General features: G+C 47.0%; 1 protein-coding gene and 1 pseudogene across 3 annotated transcripts in view; one reads left to right on the top strand and one right to left on the bottom strand.

Annotated features, from left to right (window-relative positions):
* Ptk2b (protein tyrosine kinase 2 beta) overlaps positions 1–14,853 on the bottom strand; it is a 108,614-nt gene extending 93,761 nt beyond the window's left edge. For 2 of the 3 annotated variants that reach the window (XM_034635876.2, XM_027926835.3), the window contains exon 1: positions 14,692–14,852. The gene's annotated coding sequence lies outside the window, so the exon portion shown is untranslated. Of the gene's footprint in view, positions 1–14,691 lie in introns of all 3 variants that reach the window. The other variant, XM_027926832.3, reaches the window with a different exon arrangement.
* Positions 14,854–23,334: 8,481 nt separating this feature from the next.
* LOC114085918 (centromere protein N-like) lies at positions 23,335–24,659 on the top strand (annotated as a pseudogene).
* The last annotated feature ends 809 nt before the right edge of the window (positions 24,660–25,468 follow it).

Below are 25,468 nucleotides of genomic sequence, written 5' to 3'. Positions count from 1 at the left end.
TGTGTTGACGGAGAGATCCGGAAGGAAAGGATCTGGAAGAAGTACAGGAATGAAGGGAAAAAAGTCAACAATTAAAAAAAAAAAGAGGGATCAATCATAAAATGAAATTCCTGAGGTAGGCTTAGATACCAAAGACAGCACATTTCTTTGCCTAAGGAAAACATTCCTAATACAGCTCTGGGGGTGGCAGTTCCCTGACTAAGAAGATTAGTAATTGCATTATTTTCGAGGCTGAGGAGCCCACCCTTCTGGCAGTGGGCCACCTCATCTCGTGGTGGGCTCTGCAATGGCCACCCCTTCCCCATCACCTAGGCCTCTGTAGGTCAATCTCCAGAAGGTGGCCAGCAAGGGCCAATGCAAACCGCTCTTGGCTGGTTTTGGTTTGCTTTCAGCTCCTCTCTGCGGTCAGCTGACCCTCGTGGAACACGGTCTCTACTGTGACCCATGAGGGCCAGGGGCCCTTGACTCTGTCCCCCGGATTCCACATCTAACTGGGAAAGTCATATCTAAAATATAGGGTTCAGTAAGGCAGAAGGAAAGTCTCAACAGAGTCAGGAACAGGAACCCATTCAGGGGGAAGGTGGGAATCCAGGGGAGGGGTCCTGACTGAGACGACACTGTGGACAAAGGCAATCCAGGGCAGCCGCCCTGGTGGTCAGGGCACTGTGGGCAGACAGTTGGCAGAGTGTTTCAACCAGGGTGGGCGTCAGAACCATCTTTGGAACTCTCGGAGCAAACCTGAGTGAAAGAGGGAGAAATGGCCATCTGAGTCCTTCCGTGGACAGGCACAGGAATGTGAGAAGGGCACCCCAGGGTGAGGGGCCTCAAATGCACACCCCCGAGGAAGGAAAGTGGAAAGGTACTTGAGGTGCTGTCCTACAGGGCCTGTGCCCAGGTGGTTCCCAACGTGTCACCCTCAGGCCACCTGCCACCCTGTCAGAAGTACAGTTCTCAGCCCCAGCCTCCACATGCTATCAGAAGCCCTGGAGCTGGAGTTGTGGACTTGGGTTTTAAAGATCCTCCAGGTGACTCTGATACCTTGAAGAAGCATGGCCCCCATTCTACACTGGAGGACCTTATGGCACTGTGTGGTCAGTAAAGTGGCCATCGCTGCCACCTGCTCCCCTGGGTCATCACATATGCTTTCCCTTGGGACATTCTCCACCTGAGTGGCCTCATCCCAGGGCCAGGGCTCCCTTGTGCCTGCATTCGCCTCCCCAGCTGATGGGACTTTGTGCATCTTGTCTGAATCTGAATCCCTCTGATACCCTTTGTTCCCACGGGGACTGGAAACCATCTCCACATTTGTACTTTTTTCTTAGGTATTTTCCCTAAAACTTCCTCAGATCTGGATGAACGTTCCCTGAGTGCAAGCTGTGAATCTCTACATTTGCTGGATTAGGAGGCAAAGGGCACAAAGCAAGGCCCCTGCCTTCCCACCACTCCATTTAGCAAGGCGTGTACTTGTGAAAAATAATTTTTATCTCAAGAAAACATGTGCCAGGCACAACTGGATGCAGCAGCCAAGTGCTCTGGGAGGGGGGCAGGGGGAGGCAGAATGCCAGCCTCTGTCCTTGCCCAAGCCCTCAGCCTCCCCCAGAGCCTTGTCCTGGACATCCTCTGGCTTCAGCATTCCTCTGCAATTGCCCTTCCAACTCTCAGGCAAAAACACATGCCTGGCCACCCCCGAGCTTTCCAGGTAGGTGTGCTCTTTGTGGGTTCCCCATCCTGTGGAGTAAGCACGTCTCACCCTCTGTGCCTCCTGCTGGAGGCAGGTCTCATCTTGCTCACCTGGCCAAGCCCGCTGTTCTCTCCACGCCCCTATTGCAAACACGAGTACAGGGGAAGAAAGCAGAAAGTGGGCTCTTCCTTGGGACCAGCCCTGATCACCAGCCTCTCTGGCAGCAGGCAGCAGGCACTGTGGACCTGACTATGTCCCTGGAGGGCTTGACTTCCTGTGGCTGGGCACAGGCCCGGCCCTGCCTGCTGCCCTTGGCCACACCCCAGAATGCCTGTTTGCAGATCTCCCACCCAGAGCTTCTCTGTGCTTGGCAGAAGCACTCCTCTGGCTTGGGGCCAGAGTCCTCCTCTCCAAAACAACACGCTGACTCTCCTCTGCAGGAAAACTCGTACAGCTACATATCCTACCTTACACATCCCACAGCTCCCTGATGCTGGAGAATAATGTCAATGGCAAGCCACCGTGATAGAAGGCCTGTCTGCATCCCGCCAGGATTATTCCCACCATGGTCCTGCTGGATCCAGCCCCCCTGGGCTGTTCACAGCGTCCCCAGTGGACCTGCAGGGCTTTCATTCTAGAAAGCACCTCACCACCTTCTTCTGCCTGGGTCACTTCTATCCACTCTTCACAACCTTTCCTCATCTGTGATGCCTTTTGAGTCTTGCCTTGGGGACACTGGTAGCTCTGGCCTGGTGGCTCCATGGCATTTGCACCGCTGTCTGGCAGTACAATTGGTTTTCACATGACTGCGTGCATGGCTATTTCATCTTGAGGGTAGTTTCCTGCTCCCCTCTGCATCGCCAGTGTTCAGCATAGCTCCTAATCTGTAGTAAATACAGTCATCCTTGGTGTCCACAGGACACTGGTGCTGAGACCACCCTAACAACCCCATGGATGCACAAGTCCCTTGCCTTATATAAAATGGCACAGTATTTCCATATTTGCATACCTATATACATCCTCCTGTACATTCAATTCATCTGCGTATTACTTATAATACCTAATACAGTGTTTGTGCTACGTAAATAGTCGTTACACTGCATTGTTAAAATAGTAATGACACGAAAACAAATGTGCACACCTTCTGTACAGATGTGAACATCGTAGGCCCCGTTACATCCACTGTTGGATGAACTGGCAGATGCGGAACCCACCTAAACAGAGGGCTGACTGGAATGTGGTGGTCTCCAGACTCACTGCTTCAAAGCCACCAGCTCCACACCCCTGAAAAAGGAAGCATGGCTTTGGGGAAGAGTAAGGGCTTTTTCCTTGCAGATGTTCAAAACCCAGGGAAACATCCACCTGGAGGACAGGCGGACACTCTGACATAGCTTGGAAGGACTAGCTGTCACTCCACTGGAACACACTTAGTTCTACCTAGAAGTGGACTAAAGTCCTGCGGAAAGGATCTGGATGCTCATCTCATCCATGCACATCTGAAGCCCTAGTTCCAACCCCCTTCCCCGCCCTGGAACAGGAAGGGGTCCCGGCCCTGTCCAGCTGCCCTTTGCAGTTGCTCCCCCACCGCGGCTCCCAGCACCAACTTCACAGGAACCTGCCCTTCAAGCTGCTTCCCTTCTTCTCCCTCAGGGTCGGAGCCGTTAAAAGTCATCTCTGGAGAGTGGGACTATGCCTGCCACTTCTTCATGTCTGGCCACAGCTCCCTTCTTATCTTCTTAACTGATATTCTTCCTCTTTGCTTGGCTCCCTCTCACCCCAGACTTCAAGTTCCCTTTGCCAGCTCCCGTATGTCTTCTCGGGGAGGACCAAGGGGAAGAACGGGAAGGGAGTCTCTCTGTGGAAGCTGGTGGTGAATCATGGTGAGTTTGGTCCCTGAGATGACCAGACCATCCCATGCCGAGGCAGGAGAAGGAAAGGGGCCTGGGGAAAGAGCAGGGACTCAGTGTAGACAGGACCTGAATAAGGCAAACCCAACATCCTTGTGTGAATCACAGACACAAAGGTCCTCTCCAGTGACAAAGAATCTGAAGCTACATCACTTGATCACCGAGTTTTGACCACATCCAGAAACTGGGTAGCCTCAGGTTCCCCCATTTTAAAGGAACATAGTCAAGATATATGAGGCAACAGAAAATGCATCTTACTTCTAAACTGTAACCACAAATCTGTTTTAAAAACTCTTTTATATACAGTTCTATGAAATGTAAGTTAAAGGCTAATGCCAGTTTTCTAAGTGGATATTAGAAAAATCTTTTTTTAGCATTTTTTTATAACTTTATTTTATTTATTTATTTTTTATGTGGTGCCGAGGATTGAACCTAGTGCCTCCCCTTATGCTAGGCAAGTGCTCTACCACTGAGCTACAGCCCCAGCCCCCAGAAAATCTTGACTAAAGAGGGAAAGACTGCCGTGGCTGTTCCACTCACTGGTTTACTGGCTTGCATCCCTTTTCTTGTTCATTCATTCATTGGTCTGCTTGTCCATCATCCATCTGTCTGTCATCCATCCATCCACCATCCATCCATCCATCCACCCACCCACTATCCCTCCATCCATCCACATCCACATTCTTCTATCCAACACCCATTTGTGTTTCAATGTCACATATGGTAAAATATAAGGTAAACCTCTCCTTCCCTAACTATCTGTCAGAAATGAGGAATTCTATAGTCAAATCCTTACAGATCTTTCATATTATGGGTTGCTTTCTCAACTGCTTTATTTTAAACAAAAATAGACTGGGGAAAAATATTAGCCTGGAACCACTTCAGTAGTTTTGCTAGTTTGGGGTGCTTACAAAGGTCATTTGATAGAATGGTTTGTCTTTTTTTAAGCAGGTAGGGTACTACTATGATAGAGATTCAGTGACTTTTATCAAAACTAATGCTAAATGTCATAAACAAACCTATAGAAGGGCATTTTGTAAAAGCAATGAACTAAGTGGTTAGATTGTGGGCATCAAAAATAAATAACCTCTTTTGGGGGGGGCACTTGGGATTAAAAATAAAAACTTTCTAAAAAATTGTAATAGACATCTCTCCAAAGAAGACATACAAATACATGAAAAGAGGCTCAATATCATTAGTGATCAGGGAAACACAAGTGAAAATCATAATAGGATACACTTCATCCCCACTAAGATCCCTTTTTGACCAAAATCAAAATCACAGACAACAAAAAGCGTCAGCAGAAACGTGGAGAAATTGGACCCACGATGCACTGCTGGTGGAGATAGAAGATAATGCAAATGCTGTGGAAAATAGTTAGGTCATTACTCAATGATAAGCATGATAAGCACAGAGTTATTATGTGACCCAGCAACTCCACCCCTATGTATATAACTAAGAGAAATGAAAACAAAAAACCTTGCACATGATTGTTCATAGACGTATTATTTATAATGGTTAAAAAGAGGAAACAACACAAAAGTTCATCAGTGAATGAAAAGGTAAATTAAATGTGGCATATCCATACAATGGAATATTATTCATCAATGAAAAAGAGTGAGGTGCTGGTAAATACTATGACATGATACATAAAGAAGCCATTCACAAAAGGTCATTTACATGGAATGGCCAGAAAAGGTTTTTCCATAAAAATAGAAAGTAGATTAGTGTTGCCAGTGGCTGGAGAGACTGACTGCTAATGGGACAGAGTTTCTTTTGGAGTGATGAAACATTTTGCAATTAGTAATGGTGATGATTGCACAATCTGAAAAACCAATGAATTGTGCATTTTTACAGGGTAAAATTTATGGAATGTGAATTATTTCTCAAAAAGGCTGTTATTAAAAAATAAACACCTTCTGGATTAATAAGAAACAGCCAATTCTCCCTGGACTATAGGGATGGAGGTATGTGCAGAACCAAGAGCTGATATAGGAGGACCCTAGTGTTGAGATGGATGCTGGCATCACAGACGGGCAAACTGCTCAAAGCCATCCATATCAGGGAGCATTGGGGAATGCAGTATTTTTAAGATAATGTATTGTTTTATATAGTATGTGATTTAAAAGGTCCGTCACTAAAATAATATAGAAAATATTATCCTAAAAGTTTACATATTCAAATTAATGTTTTTCTTTTTTTAAAAGCCCTCCTTATTAGGAGAACACTCAGGTGCATGCTGTATACATTGAATGACGCCCATGTGTCTGGCACCAGGCTGCATCCTGGGGCAGCGATCGTGGCCATCAGAACAGTGTGGTTCTGTTGTCCACTGGGCTTTCAGCCTGGAATTAAAGAGGAGCCCAAGTTTATGACCATGGGTATGAATGGTCTGTAATGCTGATAACATCTCATAAGAGGCCTTCCTAATCTTTATGGGTCACATGCTCCTTGGAGAGTCAGATGAAAGCTATGAGCTTTTGCATTTGCCCAGAGGTTCATGTATACAGTCTCCCAACAATATATACAAACCCCAATAATGGTATACCCCCAATAAAATAAACGATCTCTTAACAATGCATACAGCACCCCAAACATTACATACAACCTTCCAATGATGTACACTACTCCTAACAATGTATATAACCCCACTTCAACACTTATAGTCCCCCCATAATTAATGGAACCGCTAACAATGTATACACCCCCCGTCAACATAGACCTCATAAGATGACCCCAGGGGCCACTATGGAGAGGAGCTGGGGCATCTCCCCTCCCCACTTCAGCTCTGGATGGGTCTATTCTCACCTGGTTTATATACTGGGATTCCACCTACCATCTGCTTTGAAGAAAGCTTTCCTCTTGTTAAAAAGTCCCCAACCCCCTTATCGAGTACAAAATGAGAATCCTAAGGCTCACTTAGGCTTTCTCAGGTGACCCATGCAGGAGCTTGTGGTAGGATGGCCAGAAAGCAGCCATTTACCCAGAGATCTCTGTCCCATGTCCCCAGGGGTCCTGGGTGAGAACACAGTGCGGGGTGGGGATTGAGCGTTCAGCACATGGGTGAAGGAGAGTCAGGTAAAGATAGAGGCAGAGGGCCCAGCGGTCACACTGGGGACAACGGAAGCCTCCTCTATAGATAAGGAAGTTAATGTACATGGAGTGTTTTCACCTCTTGGGAATGGAGGAGCTGAGGGCTCAGAGTCCAGGGACCATGGCAAGTCTGTGCACACTGCTAGGTCAAAGTCCAGGTCACTAAAACCTTGTTTCCCTACCCCCACGAGTCTCTCTCCTGTTTTCCCACTGCAATTTCACCCTCAGTTGGGGTGAATTTCACTCCCACCAGCTTCCTGTCTCCTGTCATTCACCAGGGCCCAGAAGGACTCAAAGCCAGAGGACAAAAGAGAAGAGAGAGCAGGACCTCACAGATGGGGAGACTTGGGGGCAGATCCATGACTCCTCTCTGGGCTACCGGAAGTCTCCACCTTCAGGAGGGGTTAGGAGGGCATCCTGTCCCCGGGGCGAGAACTCAAGAGGCTTGGGATACGGTCCTTGCCGGTCCTTGCCGTGTGGATGTCGCAACTGGCTGTTGTGACGCCCAGTGCAGGGAATGCGGAAGAGGCTGAGGGTGTCTGTGCAGGTGAGCAGGCGTGAGTGTGCAGCGGGGGCAGGGTCCTACTTCTGGGCCCAGGGAAATGGAATCGCCTAGCCCGGCAATTTGAGGGCAGAAGGAAGGAGAACAACGTGAAAAGTGCTTCCCTGTCTTGGGGGAATTTAGCAGCAGGCTGAGTTGATATATGTTGGGAGTTCAGGGGACACAGAGAAGCCTGGAGGCAGCAGTGGAGCTCGGGTTTGAAGGGGTGGGCCTGCCACCGAGTCCTGAGGGATGAGTATGCAGGACTGGGGGCTGGGGCACACAGACAGGGCTGGTGCTCCAGGCAGGACCCAGGACTCTGCAGAGGTTTGATGGTCACCAGTGAGCACAGCAGGCTGGCTGGGGTGAAGGGCTTCCTTTGGAAAGTACAGGAACATTGGGTTAGAAGGGGATATTAAAGTCAGGGTAAATTTAAGGGAATCTAGATCTGACTAGAGGCACTGGGGAACTTTCGAGGGATCCCAAGAGAAGCCCTTAGGAACTATTTAGTAACATGAGGTAATAAGGCCTGGGCTTGAGTAAGGAAGGAAGGAATGAGAGGCATGAAGAAAGAATCTGTGGGGCTTAGTGATGGGCAAGATATGAGCAGAGAAGAGCAAAGGCAGAGAGGTAGGGGAGAGACAGCCATGGTTTCCGACCCAGCCTGCGGGAGAACAAGCCCCGCAGAGGGAAAGGCAGATTGCAGGAGGAGGACATGCTCTGAGGAGACAGAAAGACAGGTCTCATTTCCAAGCTGCAGCACTTAAGATGAGCTTCTCAAGTGAGGCCGAGGAGGGCCTGGGGGAGGCGGAACCTGGGAGTCATCAGCACCCAGGGCCTCCAAGGTGAGGCCCCCCCGGAAAGGGACTTAGGTGTGAATCGAGAACATGGAAGAAAGAGAGAATTCAGGAGAACCGGGAGATTACCTATAGAGCCTACACCGATTGATGTTCCCACGAGCCTATAGTTTTCTAATTCGTCAAAGAACCAACTTCGGCTCTGAGAAAGTAGAAGCTTCCAGGTGATACACAGAAACCATTCAGACCCCACGATCAACCCAAGCCACACAATGTATTCACTCTCAGGACCTGAGCCACTGCGAAGTCCCTTATCCAGCAAGCGTAAGCTCCCGACTCTCCAATCCACTCCGCACCACTTCCTGAAGCTGACCGAGGCCCCTCCACCCAAGGCAACAGCTCCAACAGCTCCCCACCGCTTTCCCCATAAAATCCCATGGTGTCCCACACTCCTCCGCCTCCAGATCCAGGCCACCTCACTTCCACCCTCATTTTCTGTTGTCATTTGCCACCCTGGGCTCCGCCCCAAATGAGTCACTGAGACCAGGCCTTTCCACCTCTCTGCTTTTATTTACACTCTTCTTTGACCACATCACCCTCCCAAGTCCCCACAGCTGAATCCTACCTGTCCTTTCAGAGCTTTCCCAAATGCCACCCCTCATGAGGCTCTGTCACATTTCTTAACCAGTCTTCCTGTCGTCTAATCTCATAGCACCCTGTGCCCCTGTAACGGCACTGCAAATTCACATATTGCCAGTTATTCACCTCCACGCGCTGCTTCCCATGCCAGACTGTAAACCTGCGAGGACAGACAGACTCCTTCATATTTGGATGAAAAGATGGAACTCTGAGAGTGCAGGGAAGGGACACTCAATGAAGGCCCAGAATGAGTTTCCAGGAGGAGAGGACAGTTCAGAGCAGTTCCATTACCTGGAAAAATCAGTCAAGACTCAGGCCCGCACATCACTCTGTCCCCAAACTCTTTTCAATTCCCTGAGCCAACTCCCATGAGTTTTTTTGGAACATCATCACACAAGTAGTATATTTCTTTCAAGGACCCCATAAAAGAGGTGGGACAAAGTCTTCATTTTCAAACATGAAAGGGAGGCTTAGAAGAGTAGAGACACTCAAGGTCACACAGCTAGCAGGCAGAACAAGCCAGTGCCCAGGCTGTGAGCAGGACCCTCCTTCCATTTCCCAAGAAAGCCCCGCCTGTGGCTGCAGTGGAATATGGGGCTCAGGAATGGGAACTGTGGTGAGTCCCTTGCAAAGGCCTCAACTGACAGCTCTGTATATCAGCACCAACCACCTGTGCCACAGCAAGGGGACAGACCGGATGCTGCCAAGAGTGTCTGCACAGGTGCAGCAGAATCAGCTCTCTTGGAACCTGTAAGAAGCAGGCACTTGGGGTGGTGGGTGGTGAGGCCCCATGGAAAGATTCTAGAGCTACATACTCCTGCAGAACAAAGAGGAGCTTCGGGTGCCTGAGGAAGTGGTCAGGAGAACAAAGCACACTAACTAGAAACCAGGACAAGGCATGCTACCTCCTCAAGGGGCCAGGACTGCAACCTGGCCTTTCCCACACGGCTGGGACAGGAACCCCTGAAGATCAAAACCACCCTGGGTGCAATTCCCAGAGGGGCTGAGAGGAGCCTCCTGAACCCTGTGGGCACCAGAAGGACTGCCCTAGCTTGAGGAAGTCCCATAGAGTCAGGTGGAAGACCCTCCACAAGAGAAAGAGCGTGGAAAATGGGGAGCCCTAAGCCTGGGTGGGAGAGCTGGCCCACTGTGGAGGGAGACCTGTCCTGTGGTCAGTGAGTGATCTTCTTGTTGCCAGATTCTAGGGGTGGGGGCTCAGAACATTAAAGGAAGAGACAACTGGAGAGGGAGGAAATGTTAGTGACCCTAGACAAGATGCAAAACAGGAACCCTCTTCCTTCCATGGATGTTGGTGGCTGTGGATCTTGGCTCCAATCCCGCCCTTAACATGGGCAAAAGGGAAGAGCTGGAGAAGACCCCAAAACCTAGAGCAGTGCCCATCCCTGCAGCCCACCTGGAGAGTCTCTTAAAAATAAAACCATGCCGTTTTCTTCATCTGCCCATTGCATCTAGGTAAAATGTGCATCAGAATATGCAGCCTGGAGTCTGCTCTCTTAATCAAACTGTCATCGTGAGTAATAATTATACCTTGGGAAACAGCAGAGTGACTCAAAAAGCCGTCCCCTCCCCCAACCCACCCCCTCACCCAGCTCAGAGCTTTGCACACAGTATGAAGAGGCCGAGAAAGGACAGGCACCATTTTCTCCTGTCAGCTCTCTGAATACTTTCAATGATCACTGGGCTCCAGTTCCTGATGGGCATCGCTGGACAGTGTCTTTGCTGGCTAAAGAGTCAATTAGGCCTGGCTATTCCCAAGGTGCAGTGGACTGGGAGGGGGACGGGCAGGGGTAAATACTGTGAAGTGCCTGATGTGTGCCCATGAGGCAGCTCCCAGGGAAGATGTCTTTGCCTCCAAGAAGGTGGCCCACAGCCTTAGGAACTAAATAACTAACTAACTAACTAAATAAATAAAGTGCTTCCCACAAGCTCAGATATAGCTACAAACCAAAACAGAACAGCTAACATTCACTCGGCACCCACCGTGTGCCTGTTACTGGACTGAATGTTTCATGTGCAGCTGAGGATATTAAACTGTGAATAGGCCCTCTGGGTGTCAAAATGTTGAAATAATAGTCTGTACTCATTGGTACATGTCACAGCCCCCTGAAGACCTGCCTCTTCCACCCCCATAGTCCCCCTGATCTGGCACTATTTGGTGATCCTGAAACAGCGGAGTGCCTGTCCCGTCTGCTTAAGGTCATGCTAGTGTCATCTCTGGTGTGTGCCCCCAGTGTATACTATCTCACCCCAGCCTTACCAAAGCCCCATAAGATAGGGATATCTTACAGATGAGGAAACTACAGCTAAACGACCTGCCCAGCGTCATACAGAGAGTCCCAGGGCTGGGCTTGGAACCCAGGCATGCTGATTCCTAGCCTGGGCTGTTGACCACTGGCCTGCTTAGGAGGGAAGCACACATGAGACTTGTAGAGACTGTGCCCCTGCTCTTGCTCCTGTGCCCTGCGACTGGTCTATTCTACGAGGAATGGTCATGAAGCCAGACTGCTCAGGACCATACCCTCAAACAACTGACTTCTGCTCCTGTGCTTCTCTGCTCCCATCTCCCCTGTGTAACCACCATTCACCCAGGAGGCCAGGCCCACATGGGGAAAACTAGATCTGAGAGACCCCACACGCGGGTCCATGGGGGGACCACCATATCCCCTCCCCTAGCCTTATCAGCATCTTTAGGGATGTGGAAATACTGTTATCAGGGACAGGGACATAAGCTGCAGGGGAAGAGTTAGGACAACACAGGGAGAGTCTCTCAAGGGAGGATGTTGATGCCAGGAGAGTCGCACACAAGAGCTTGTTCCCCAACGATCTCTGAGGTGGACACAGCTAAGTCCAGGATGAGACAGGCTGGTCCTGGGTAGAGGAGGAACAATACCTTCAGAAGTCCTGTGTGACACCTGCCCTGTGCCCCCATCCACACTCACTTTAGAAATTTTCAAGGTTTCTAGGCTGCCTTCAATGAGTGCTTGCATAAAACCAGTGACGTGTACTTTACTCAGCAGCACTTACCATAACCTTGACCATGCCAGTATGAATGACACACCTCATTTGAATGTTTTGCCAATGGGGCACCTCTAACTATCTCATGGCACAGAGTCTTTCTGAACACTCCTGGCAAATGCTGCCCTAAAGGACTAGGGACAAAAATACTTATTGCTGGGCAGGGGGATGGGGAGATTTACCACTGGAAAGAGGGACACTTTATAACCCAGCAGTTCCCACAAGGTAGACACACTTTCCATTTCCTCTTTCTCTTAACAGACTCTAAGTCCCTCCAGGATCCATTTCAGGAAGCCCCTAATTTGTCCTTACAAATGGTCTTATTAAAGTCAAAGCCTGGTTTACAAGGCACCCTTCTTCCCTCCATCCCGGAGCTCCACTTTTCTAATAAGGAGCTCATAAAACTATGAATAATCAAAGCCTCATTTTATGAAGATTTTGTCAGCATCAGGCATTGTTAGGCGTCTGATGTGGATTCTCCTTTAATTCATTCACAGTTCCCTTCAGCTAATTGGGCTTGGAGTCATTCCCACTTGGCCTACCTGCCACCCTCCAAGGACAAGCCTGGGTATCTCCTGTTCTTGAAACAGGCCATGTAGATGGGTATGGTAGCCCTGAGAAAATAACACCAGCCCCCTCCCTGCCCAGGGACTATCCCCCCAATCAGGAACAACCCTACACATATTCCCCCAGCACTTCTGAGGGCTTCATGGATGGGAATGAAAACCAGGGAGCTCCAAGCACTCTGTGGGTGCTGTTTTGGTCACCCTCTGTGAATGTGTCATAACAATTAATATGGACCACTTTTTCCATAGTGCACTATCACCCATCCTCCCCATAAGCAGGAGCTGAGGCTCAGAGAAGTTAACTGGTTTCCACGAATTTGAATCCAGCCCTAGAGGGCTCTGAAGCCCAGTTTCTTTCTGAGGCACCACCCTCCTCCAGCTCTATAGACAAATGAGCTGACCAAGGAATTGATTTTCTTCACTACCATCATCATCATTATCATCATAGGTCACTCAGTGATGGAACTCCAAAATGGAATCCGGGAGAATTTGGTTACAAGATAAATGTATCCTGAGACGGTCTCAGGGCAGCAAGGCAGTTCCTAGTTTTGACTTCCCAGAAGAACTCCAACTTAGAGAAAGGTTGCCAGACAGATACGGGACACCCAGTTAGATTTGAATTGCAAATAAATGGTGAACAAGCATAAGTATGGGTATAAGTATGTCCCAAATTTTTGAACTGACATACTGAAAACAAATATTCAAATATGCTTATTTGAAATTAAATTCTGAGTGTCCCATGTTTTTATTTGCTAAATCTGGCACCTTCATCCCAGAGTTGAAGGCATGCTGGGAAGTCTCATGCTGGGCTCCAGGTCCCAAGCTTTGCTCCAACAAGAGTTGCCATGGCAGCCTGAGCATGCCTTCAGAGGCTCTGGGGAGCTGTCTCAATTTACCTCACAGCTTCCCCTCGCCCCTGCGCTCTCTAGGCTCCCAACTAACCAAGCTACTTTCAGTTCCACCATTTGTCAAGCTGCTTCTAACTTGCAGCTTTTGGCCTCTGGTATTTGCATTTCCCTCCTCTGTGCTGTCTTCTTCCCCCTCTTCCTCTTTCCTGGCAAATTCCTATAGACCCTTCAGTCTTGACTTACAGCCACTTGTGCCAGGAACCCTTCCTGGCCATCCCTGACTGGCTCTGCTTTCCCACCCAAGCACTGGATTGATTGCACTCTGCCCCTTCTCATGGCATGCCCTGCTCTTCCTCACTCTGTCCTGGCAAGCAAGAGACATGTCAGACTCACCTTGCCTTCCTGCACCTAGCCTCAGTACCTGGTTGCAGGTGAGAAGCCAGTAAGAGAATGAATGAATGCAGACTGTCCTGCCAAAGTTGGGTCTTCTGAGTGACTGCTTCCTTTCTCTCTTCTGTCCTGAGTCACTTTTTCATTGCTGCATCCTGCTCTCCCCTGCCCTCCTACCCCCAGCAGTGCTTAGGTCAGCAACAGCCCTTCAGATGAGCAGAGAACAGCTAGGACATGGAGGAAACTCCTGGCACCCCTTACCCTGTTCATGCCCTCATTAGGCCAGCCTAGCTGCAGGTCTGCCTAAACCTCTTCTGCCTCTGTTTTCCAAGTCCTGCTGGCTAAGGCCACCCTAGGTCCCAACTTGGTTCCTTAAATGATCTCAGTTGGAGCTTGCCCCTTGGGAGTGGGGACATTCTGGTGTCATATGGCCCAGGGTTAGGGCAGGTGGCAGCGTTTGGTGGGTTTCAGAACATCACCCATATGCTCCATATTCACCCACCCAAAGCTTTGCCCACGCACAGCCTGACAGCAGGAGCAAGCAGCCCAGAGCTTAACCCTTGAGGGGTATTTGGAAGACAGCTTCAGAAAGAACCAAGCACACACACCCGGAGTTAGGAGTTAGGCTTGAGTCCCCCTTGCAGTGCCCAGCCTGCTTCCAGTCAGAGCTCTGGGTTCAGAAAACTGGGAGGGAGACCAGAAATACCTGGAAGAGTGGAGTGGGATGGGGTGGGTGAAGAATGTGACCCCAGGGGGTGTTGAAGGGCCAGGAGAAGGGAGCAGGGCGGGGCAAGGGCTGAGGTCCCAGGCAGGATCTTAAGTTGGATTCCCAAGCCCCCAACTGGCTCTCGGCTCTGACTCTGACCTTTAGAGGCACAAGCTTTCCGTTCCTTCGTGCCGGTGGCCCCAGCTCCCCTGTCTATGTCAAGAGCACAAAAAGGGAAAACACCTTTGAGACTCAAATTAACTCCAAAAATAGAACCTCTGGCCCCCAGCGGAAGGCAGAGGGCTCGGGGCGTGCACCGCACCGCGACTCCCACTTTCTGGGTCAGTCGCGCGTCTTCCTGGAACCCCTAGTTCCTGGTACCAGGTACCCCGATGCCGGAACTGCCGCCCGCTCTAGCCCCTTCCACCCGGTCAAGCCTCCGAGTCTCCACCCGGCGCTGAGCCGCGAATCGCGAGAGGAAGCTCACCGAGAGCGAGGCGCGGACTCCGGAGACCGCTTCTCGGGCGCCGCCAGGTGAGCCGGGGGCTGCGCAGGTTCAGGTGAGTCGGGGTCCGCGACAGGTACGGCGCGGCGGCTTCGGAGGCTGTGGCTGAGTAAGAGGGCTGACAGGTTGGTGTTTTCCCCCTCCTCCTCCCAGTCGTTAACCACACCCCTGCTGCTCTCCTCCCCACTTCCTTAAAGGGTGGGGTGTGCAGTCTGTGCCTGCTCCAGCCTCTTACCATAAACTCTGAAATAGACGCTGCCGCCAATTCCCCGAGCTGCCGGGCTGACCTGGGGCCATCTCTGCCGTCCCCCTGACCCAAATGGGCTCCTCAGGAGCCGCCGGTTCCTACCGCCTCTCCCTCCTCCTCCCACTCCTCCGGTGGCCTTTTGGAGGCCACACTTCTTTGGCTGGCTTTGCAGTGGAAGAGGGTTACCTGTCACGCTCTCAGGACCCGTGTCCCAGTCTCTGCATCCACACTAGGCTCAGCCCCCTTGCAGGAAGGACATCAGGTGAATACCCAGGGCGCTGTCAAAACTGGTTCAGTTCCTACCTAAATGCTAAGGACCAAGTGCCTGAGCTGAGACTAGCAGACTCAGAGGCCGGAGGGGGAAGCATCAGAGGAGCCAGACAGTTTTCTGCTGGGGTCCCTCCCCATGCCAGTTCACTTGGATAACTAAAGAAAGGGTATGGTCACCTGGTTACTCAGGACAGTGAGATTTGAAGCAGGGACTCAAGGGCAACTTGCAACACTTCTTTCATACCTCTGGAAAGATCCCAAACTTTCTCCAGAGTGGGGGGAAGTGAACTGGACTCTGCAGAAGGTCAAAATGCAGGCATGCACTCATTGTCACCCACAGTTTCAGAGTTCTTCTTCAGAGTCCCTTCCCCACGACTCCAGAAGTTGTGTCATGCTGCTCAGCCACCTGTGACAGCCAGGCATATATGGCTACTTCAAAGACATTTCCTCCCTGAACTAAGTAGTTCAGACATCCCAGGAGAGCAAACGGAAAACTGGCTTTTGGCAAACATGTCCGGGATGTGACCACTGTGCTAAGGAAGCACTCATGCCATATGATTGCCTTGAATTCTCCCCATTTTCTGAGAATAAAAGGCAGACTTGATTGTTAACAAAACCAGAAAGTCAACATTTTTTTCAAAGCATATCAGTGGACAACCAGTGGCTTTTCCCTGGATGCTACTCTGCATCAACTGGATATCGGGTGCCTAAACAATGTGCCCCATGGTGGCACTCAAAACCCATTGTATGCAGCTGCTGGATTCCTCTCCTTGGTCATTATGCTCACAGATTGGTCACACTCTGTGCAATCACTTGCAGTCTTAAAGAGAAAGCTATGGCTGCCAGTGGTCAAAAGCTTGTCAGGTCGGAGACTTTGACTAGGACTTGGAGAGACAAGGCAGGTGTATAGGGCAAGCTGAAAGTAGGAAGGAAGGTGCTGGGATGTTGAGGTGGTAACTGACAACACGGCCCGGAGACTCCAGAGGACATCGGGAGGTAGATGGCCCTCCCATCCTAGCATACAAGGATGAAGGCTGAAGGCCAGGTGCTAAGAAAGTTAGATCCCTGAGTGAGGCTCTGAGAGTCTGCGGGAGGGTAGATGGTGCAGTGGGAATAAGACCAAAGCCAATGGGACCACTTCATGAAGAGGTGCGTTTGTGTGTGCTGCCCCTATGTGGCCATGTGGGTTAACTACAACTTCATCTCTACTGGACCTAATTCAGGGAGATTTCAGATTGCTTTCAGCAGTTGTTCAATTCTTCGGAACTTCTTTGTAGCTCCAAACCTAGCTCCAAGAAGCATAGGAGTATAGGGTTTTTTAAAATATAGAGACTTTGAGAAACTCCCAAGATGATCAGTTCTTCCTTCAGGTCTCCTTAGGTTCTGTCCTGTGTAGCCACAAGGTTCAAAGGTGACAGGTCACACATTTCCACCTGTCCCCTATCCTTTAAACAACCTGTCAGGAACTCTATGATTTTATATTGGTGCTCTAAAATACACTACCATGGCTCCTTGTAGATGTGATAATGACCTACGTCATGGAGAAGCAACATTTCTCCTTCTATCCACTCTGCTGCCAATGTGGGAGGCCCTGGTGGGGAGAGGACGGTGCCTGCATCACTAGGCAGAGAAAATGTAAGGAAAAGGATTCCGAGCAAACATTCCTTAGCCACTGGGCTTTCCGTTTAGATGTCCCTCCCTCGCTGCAGGCTCAGTTCTACAACCTGCATTAGACACGCCCCAATAGCTTCCCCTGCAGTCCTATCCCTGAGTGTCTCCCAAGCACCCACTGTTAGAATCCATGACTCCCTCGGAATCCCAAAGCCATGTAGTCTCCACATCATGGGAATCTTTCCAAGCATCATTGTTTTATAAAATTTTTTTTTCCTAATTCCGTCATCCCCACCTTGGCTCAGATCCTCTTTGTTGTCTGGACTTCTGTGAAAGGGCTCTCCTAACCTGCTCCCACCCCTGACCTGGGAGTCATCAAGACCAGAGGAGCCTGCACAGGTGACAAACTTTGGGGATGGCATTTGGAAACACAGGAATGGATAATTGTTGAGGGCAAGAGTCAGAAGGAACAGAGAGCTTGAGGCCAGACAGGCTTTATCCAGGAGCAATTATGCAGAGGCACAAGTCAAATGGGGCGGGCTGATGAGAATCAGAAAGAGGACATGGAAGTAGCACATGCTGGCAACTCTTGTGAAGAGCTTGGCTGTCATGGGGAAATTGAGGGGAGGATTGAGAGAGGGCTGCTTTGTGATTGGTTTAAGGTAACAGCCCGTGGAGCAGGTATAGTGCACATGGGAAGGACCCAGCAAGAGGGAAGAGGCTGCAACCTTGAGCAATTGAATCCAACTCTCTGAGCTTGTGCACATTGTGCCCCTTATCTGCACTTTCCAATAAAAGAAGCATGAGTAGGATATGATTAGATATTCTGAGAGACCATAACTCTCTCCTTCATAGCTTTTCTTATAGTGTTGTTATAATTATTCTATTTTATTATTAGTTATTGTTAATCTCTCACCTAACTAATGTGTATATTAAAGTTTCTCACATATGTATCATGTATGTATGGATAGGAAGAAAGGTTATATAGGGTTTAGCACTATTTGTGATTTCAGGCATCCACTGGGGATCTTGGAACATGTCCTCCTTGGATAAGGGGGGCCTACTGTACTTACTAATCTAGAAGATGAGAAGAATAGTATTATCTGTTCTACTGTTATGGTTTGGATAGGAAGTGTCCCCCAAAGGCTCCTGTGTTGAAGGCTTGATCCCTAATGCAGCAATCTCCAGGGGTGGAAGTTTGGGGAAGTGATTGGCTCGTGAGGGCCTGGATCTCATCAATGCACCAATCCATGAAGGGATTCCTAGCTGAAGGGACTGCTGGGAGGTGATGGAAACTGTAAAAAGTGGAACCTAAATGGAGGGAGTAGGTCCTTGGAGGAGGACCTTTGTTCCCAGTCCCCTCCTTCCCTCTTTCTGTGCTTCCCAGCTCCCATGAGGTGAGCAGCTTTCCTCCAACAGACCCTCCTGCCATGATGTTCTGTCTCACTTCAAGTCCAAAGTAATGGAGCCAGCTGTCCACGGACTGAAGCCTCTGAAACCATGAGCCCAAATAAATCTTTCCTCCTCTAAGTTGTTTTTCTCAGGCATTCTGTCACAGTGATGGGAAGCTTACTAACACATCTACCTATTTCATAGGTATTATAAAGCACTAATTAAATGATAGCTGTGAAAATGCTAAAAAATGCTATAGTTATTATTTTTAGAAATGATAGGAATTAAACAGCATAGAGTTACTGGGAGAGATTATACACATATCTGAACACAGATAAAACTTACCGAATGTTCACTGTGTGCTAAGAACCTTCATTTATCCTCTGTTGACCTCTACAACCATAGCTGAGGTAGATGGAATTATTTGCAGAAAGGAAAAGGAGGCTTGGAGAAGGGAAATGTGTCCACGGCCATGAAAGTAGGAAAGAGCAGAGCTGAATCTAAAACCATCATTGGAGGGGCTGTTACTATGTAACTGGAGCCTCTCCAGTGAGAGTGAGAGAATTTAATTTACATAATGTAAATTTACTATTAGAATAAATTTTATTCTAAAAGGAAAGTATAGTTATAAATGTTCTGAACAGAAATGCACAAAGCAAATATTCATGGAGACAAGGGCAAAATGATTCAAGTCCCTAATCGAGGGATGTCTATCTCCAGTTTAACCAGAAACCACTGAGTTTAGTAAAATGGGCCACAATTGAGTCCAAAATAAAGAACTCAAAAACACATTCTGAACTTGAAAAGAACCCTTTTATCCCACCCATGAAAGTACTGCTTGCTAATCCCCATTATCCATTTTCTTTCCCTTCCCTTTAATAATTGAATTTTAAATTTTTGTTAGGTCACAGCCTACCCAAAATCTGGACTACATTTCCCAGTCTCCCTCACAGGTGTGATCATGAGATGAAATGCAGGACAGTGGTTGGTGAGTAGAAACTATGCATGAAACCTAAGGATTATGCCCTTCAAGGGAATGGGCACACTGTCCAATATTCCCTTCTCCACCTCCAGCTGACAAGAAAACCTGGAGCAGCCATCTTGGTCTATGATGTTGAGAATGGCTGAGTGATGTGAGATGAGATCTGGGTCCCTACCTAGCCACATGCTCACTCTGGGCAAGATCTGGACCTAGGTGAACTTTTAAAGGAGAGAAACATTTAACGTGCTCAGGATACTACATTTGGGACCTTTCTGTTATATAGCCGGAACTGCATCTGTGATACTGTGAAGTAAGAAATACATATTTGGCATCCCAGGGGTTCCTGGCTCATAGCTCCTAAAACCATTGGAATCTCCAAAGTAATAAGTGTCTTTTGTATACAAATGGGACAATTAGTGGTAGGAGGCCCCTAAATAAATGCAGGATGGGGCTATATCCAGAAAGACTGAGGCAGGATAGAGGGATGGACATTGGGTGCCCTCCCCCAGCCTCTAGATAGGAGAGAAAAGTTGAGGTGATCACCTGGGGCCGTTGTAATTGGTTTATGGAATTGATCATGCCTATGAAGCTCCCTAAACACTCAAAAAGACAGAGAGCCTCCAGGTAGGTGAACACACAGAGGTGCTGGAGGGTGGCATCCCAAAGAGGGCCTCGAATGTCCACACTTCTTTCTTGTGCCTCTTCACATCTCTTTCATCTGGCTGTTCATCTGTATTCTTGGTATTATCTCTTACAATAAATGGGCAAATGGAAGTCAAGTGTTTCCCTGGGTCCTGTGAGCTCCTCTAGCAAATTAATGGAACACATGGAGGAGGATCATAGGAGCCCTGGTCTACAGTCAGAATCATGGGCCACAACCTGGGACTTGCAGCTGGGCATCTGAAGTAGGGGCAGTCTTGCGTGTCTCAGAGCTCAACCTTCAGGATCTGGTTTTATCTCCAGGTAGTGAGCATCAACATTGGGTTGAACTAGAGGACATCCAGTTGGTGTCCTACATCAGAGAATTGGTTGTTGGTAGGGAGACTTAACACCTGCTGTCCAAAGTGACTGTTGAATGGGGTGTGAGAGTAGAAAGAAGAAAACAATGTTGTTGCTTTTTCCTTCAGAGTTTCCCAACTAATATACCATCATGTAGCCGTTGTTCTAGCCTCACATTAAGGCAGAACCTCAATGTCCTCGTCTACTAAAAGGGGATTTACCTTTGAGGGTTGTTAAAAGGACGAGAAGTGGTGCATGTACATTTCCTTGCTAGTACTATAACTCATACATGACAATCCATGGAGATTATGGCCTATTGTTAAAATGGGTTCCTGAAAACAAAACAATGTTATTTTAAAATGTTCTACCTCTCTGGCTTCAGGGGGACGAAATAAAAAGGTGGAGGGGGGAGACGAAAGAAAACAGCAAAGTTGAAAATGAATGATGGGCATTTGGGGTTAATTATCCTGGTCTTTTCCAAATATTGAATGTATTTTAAAATGTTCACAATGAAAAATCTAAAATAAATGAACAAAACAAAAATCTTCCTACAGAGCAATGAAGGGGAGGGGGTACCTCATGGACGTAATCCAAAATGAAATTCCTTGGGAAAAGTGAAAATGTATTTAAGCTGCTGAGCTGTTGATTTGGGCCCCCAAGAGGGAGAGGGATACAGAAAAGGCAGAAGTGCTTTTTATTTTTCCATTAAAGAACAGACAGAGTGCGCTCAGTGCCAAGAGGTCAAGTGCCTCCCATAGTGATGGGCAGTGCCTCCAGCCCTGTGGCTCCCCAGGTGGCCAGAGGACTGTAGCTGCAGGGGAGAGGCACCTGCCCTGTGGTCCTGCCTGCTCCAAGTCAGCTCTATGACTTCTATGGCTTTGGTCTTCTTGACTATCAGTCCCTTATCTCATCTGTGGGTGGGCTCTTCTGTTACCCCACCTCATGGGTAAGCTGTGAAGCAATGATGAGACTAGGGGAAACTTGTTTTGCCACTGTTGACTCTGACAGTTCTAGTAAACCTCGCTGCCTGGTCCCAGCCCACAGTGTGCTGAAAGCATCAGCTACGAAGCGGAGGCAGACTGCTACAGGCAGATGTACTGCTGGTAGCAAGAACCTCTAGGAAGGGAAGAAAAACAAAAATTCCCTAGCAAATGCAAGAGCCTGGAAACACACACACGTCTGTGGCCATTTACGAGACAATGATAAACAACTCTACATAGTTCACTAACTCCTGAGGGAGTTTCTTTATCACCCAGCACAGGATGGGGTCATTACTGTCTATTTTGTTAAATCACAAAGAATAGTTTTGTATTCTGCATCCTGTTGTACAGAAAAACACACAATATGTTGCTGAAGTTTTTCTATTCTGAATGGTTGCAATAAATTAATTGGGTGTTTACAAATCATTTCAGGAGCATGGAAAATCAGATTTGATTTTGTTTTGTTCAGTTGTCAAGGTGCCTGCCTGTTCCAGAGTGTTCTACCATTCTAGCTCCTTCCTAATGGATAGCAGCAGTGTGTACCCACCGCTGTGGATGATCTAAATAAGGGGTAGAAGGCACAAATGCCTGCAGGGGGCAGGCAGGGAATGTGAGGGGAAGCTGGCCAGACAGGGGCTGTAGCAAACTGGAGAACAAATGTCCTCCTACAAGGAGCAGCTGCTGTTCAGCTCAAAACCTGCTGCCATGCAGGAAAGTCAGCTGATGGAGCCAGATTTTCTTCTTATTTTTAAATAAAAGCAAAAGTGGACAATGAACTATCTGAAAAGGAAATTATGAAAACAATTTCATTTACAATAGCATCAAAAAGAACAAAATACTTAAAAATAAACTTATCCAAGGAAGTGAAAGACTTGTGCTCTGAGTACAATAAAACACTGCTGAAAGAAATTCTAGAAAAATGGGATGACATACTGTGTTTGTAGACTGGAGACTTAATATGGTTAAGAGGTCAGCATTGCTCAAAGCAACTAATAGACTGAATGCAGTCCTTTGCAGGACCATATACCCTGATAAAATCTCAGTAGCATTTTAAGCAAAGATCAAAAAATAACCCTAAAATTTATATGGAATATCAAGGGGTCCCAAATAGACAAAACAATCTATAAAACCCAAACACCACTGAAGCCCTCACACTTCCAGATTTCAAAAATTACTATAAAGTTACAGCAATCAAAACTATATACTCCTGGAATGAGGTCAGATATACAAACCAACGGCAAAGGATAAGGAGCCCAGAAATAAACACTTGTAATCTATGTGGTCACATGATTCTAACTAAGGCGCTAAGACCACACAATGGGGAAAGGATGATCTCTCTGACAATGTGAATGTTAACCCACAACAAGGAAGAGTAGGGAGGGGAAAAATGGAAGTTCATTGGATTAGACAAAGGGGAATGAAGGTAGGGGACAGAGAATAGGAAACACAGTAGAATGAATCGGACATAACTTTCCTATGATCATATATGAATACATGATCAGTATTAACTCCTTATCATGTAAAGCCACAAGAATGGGATTCTAATTAGAATAAGTTGTACTCCTTGCATGTATAATATGTCAAAATATACTCATATATATCTAAAAAGAACAAATTTTTAAAAAGAAAACTGGATAGCCATATGCAAAGGAATTAATTTGTGTATCTTCCTTACTCCAAATACAAAATATAACTCAAAATGGATCAAAAATCTAAACATAAGATGTCAAACTATAAAACTCTTAGAAGGAAATGGAGGGGGAAAATCTCATGACAATGGATTTGGCAATGTTTTCTTAGATATGACATCAAAAGCAGAGGCAATAAAATAAAAAAGATAAATTGGAGTACATCAAACTTAAAAATGTTCATCAAAGGACACAAGTATCAGACTAAAAAGACAACCAATGGAATGGGAGAATATATTTGATGTGGAGTTAATATGGGATCATATATCTGACATGGGGTTAAAATCTAGAATACATAAAGATCTCTTACTCAACAACAGACTATCATCTTGGCCCTTGTGGGACCTCATACCCTGGAGCCTTAGGGTGGCAGGAATTGCCATTGGTGGCTTTGAAGGTGCCTTGGTGGACACCATTGCTAAGGGCACTGCTGGAGATGGGGGTCGTGCCCAAGAGATGGATGAGACTGTTGCCCAGTTTATCAGGAGGACCATCTTGAAAATCCCCATGTATGAAATGATGAGAACCTTAAAAGCCTGGGATTTTTTTTTTAATCTGCAGACCATAAGTTCCATCAGAGAAAGGAATGTCTTGTTCAGGACTTGGTTCTACTGTGTGAGAAGTATTTGAGTCTCATGGACGCAGCCCTTGCAGATGTCATTTATACTCAAGTTCATTGGCACCAAAAAGTTTGGGATGTACTCAAACTCAGATGAGTACAGAACCAGATGAAGACATTGATCTTTTTGATGTGGAACAATTCAAACATTCATTCAAGAAAATTCTTCAGAGAGCATTGAAAAATGTGACGGTCAGCTTCAGAGATGCTGAGGAGAATGTAGTCTGAATCCGAATTGCCTGGGGAACAAGGTGTACAAAGCCAAACCAATACCAACCCACAAATGTGCTGCGTTACCCCCAGACTCTCTACGCCTTCCCCTCCTCCCTGCTAAAGAACATTTTGCCCTCTGGGTCAGGCACTGGCAGTTGCTAGCAAATACCATTAGATGGTGAAAGTGGACCTGAGAAGTCGATACCTGGACTCTCTCAGGCTATTGTTTTTAACAGTATAATAAGAACTTTGAAAATCACAACTCTACAACACCTCTACAGGAAAGATGACTGGGACTAGATGTAAATATGGATTCAAGGATCATTCAGGAAAACACAGTAGAAAAAGACAGATTCCAAAGAATTACTCAACCACAACTATAATTTGCATAATATAAGCTTGAAATGGAGTTCAAAAGTGACTTAAATGGGGGCATCTTGGCTTAGAGATGTCTGGTGCCTAATAAATTTCTCTAGGCCACATTTTTGGAAGCACTGAAATCCTTAGCACCAGCTGGTATTGCAGATGTACCACTTTCTCCACTGCTTACCTGCATACCCAACAAGGGAATGGATTATTTTAGAATCAGAGACAAATAAGATGTATATGGTTTTGTAAGCCCAAAGGCTCCTTGGCGATGATGCACATGCATTCCAGTTAATGGCTAACTGGACAGCTTCTGGTTATAAGCTTATACTTCAGAAATTAATCCTTGGTATTGAAAATTTAGAAGTGTTCATATGATTCTTGGGACTGATTCTTCCTTGGGCCCCCTCTCTCATTTTCCTGATAAATATAGCAGTTGTGGGCATTTGAGAGGTGACAGTATATGTATAGGCTCTGGATTGACCTTGAGTGCAGAGAATGCTCTGAAGCCAAGCAGATGGCATCATCCTGTTGGCATCATATCTGGTGTCCTTTTCCCCCACTCTTACCTCTACTCCATCCTAAGGAGGTCTAGTTCCAATTATTGGTTTCTAGGGATTTTCTTTTAAGCTTTGATCACTTGAAATGAACACCAAGGAACTATGCCCAACTCAAAACTTCCAGGAGAATCAAAAAATTGGTCCATTTAGAGAGTAGAATTGGGTCCACTAAGTTGTTACTGAAGGAAGTTACATATCCAATGACTCACTTATTTAAAACAATTGTTTTATTGTAAATACGATACTTTTCATAATTATTTTATCATAGGTATTATATCCAAACTGACCATTATAATACTGATTTGTGATTAAAGATACTGAAAATCTGGTAAAAAAAATCAAATAATCCAATTAAAAAATGGGCAAAACACTCAAATAGACATTTCTCTAAATATGATTTCTAAATGCCAAGAAGTATTTAAAAAGATGTTCAGAATCACTAATAACTAGGAAAATGCAACTCAAAACCAAAATGAAATATCACCTTATTCTCATTAAAAGATGGCTACTATGGAAAAAAAACTGCAAAGTAATATATGTTGGCAAGGATGTGAAGCAATTGGAATGAAAAATAAGGCAGTCACTATGGAAAACAGGATGGTGGTTACTCAAAAAAGTAAAAATAGAATTACTGTATGATTTAGTAATTCCACTTCTGGGCATATACCCAAAAGAATTGAGAACTGGGTCCTAAAGAGACATCTATATACCCAAACACATAGCAGCATTAATCACAATGGGTAGCAACCCAAGTGTCCATGTGGACACTGCATGTGGAAGTCTGATTTCCTATATCATACAACAGAATATTATTCAGTCTATGATAAAACAA

Source organism: Marmota flaviventris, chromosome 3 (genome assembly GCF_047511675.1).
Source record: "Marmota flaviventris isolate mMarFla1 chromosome 3, mMarFla1.hap1, whole genome shotgun sequence".
Taxonomy (NCBI): domain Eukaryota; kingdom Metazoa; phylum Chordata; class Mammalia; order Rodentia; family Sciuridae; genus Marmota; species Marmota flaviventris.
The sequence above is the reverse complement of the archived record's forward strand: the minus strand, read 5'-3'. Positions and strand labels throughout refer to the sequence as shown.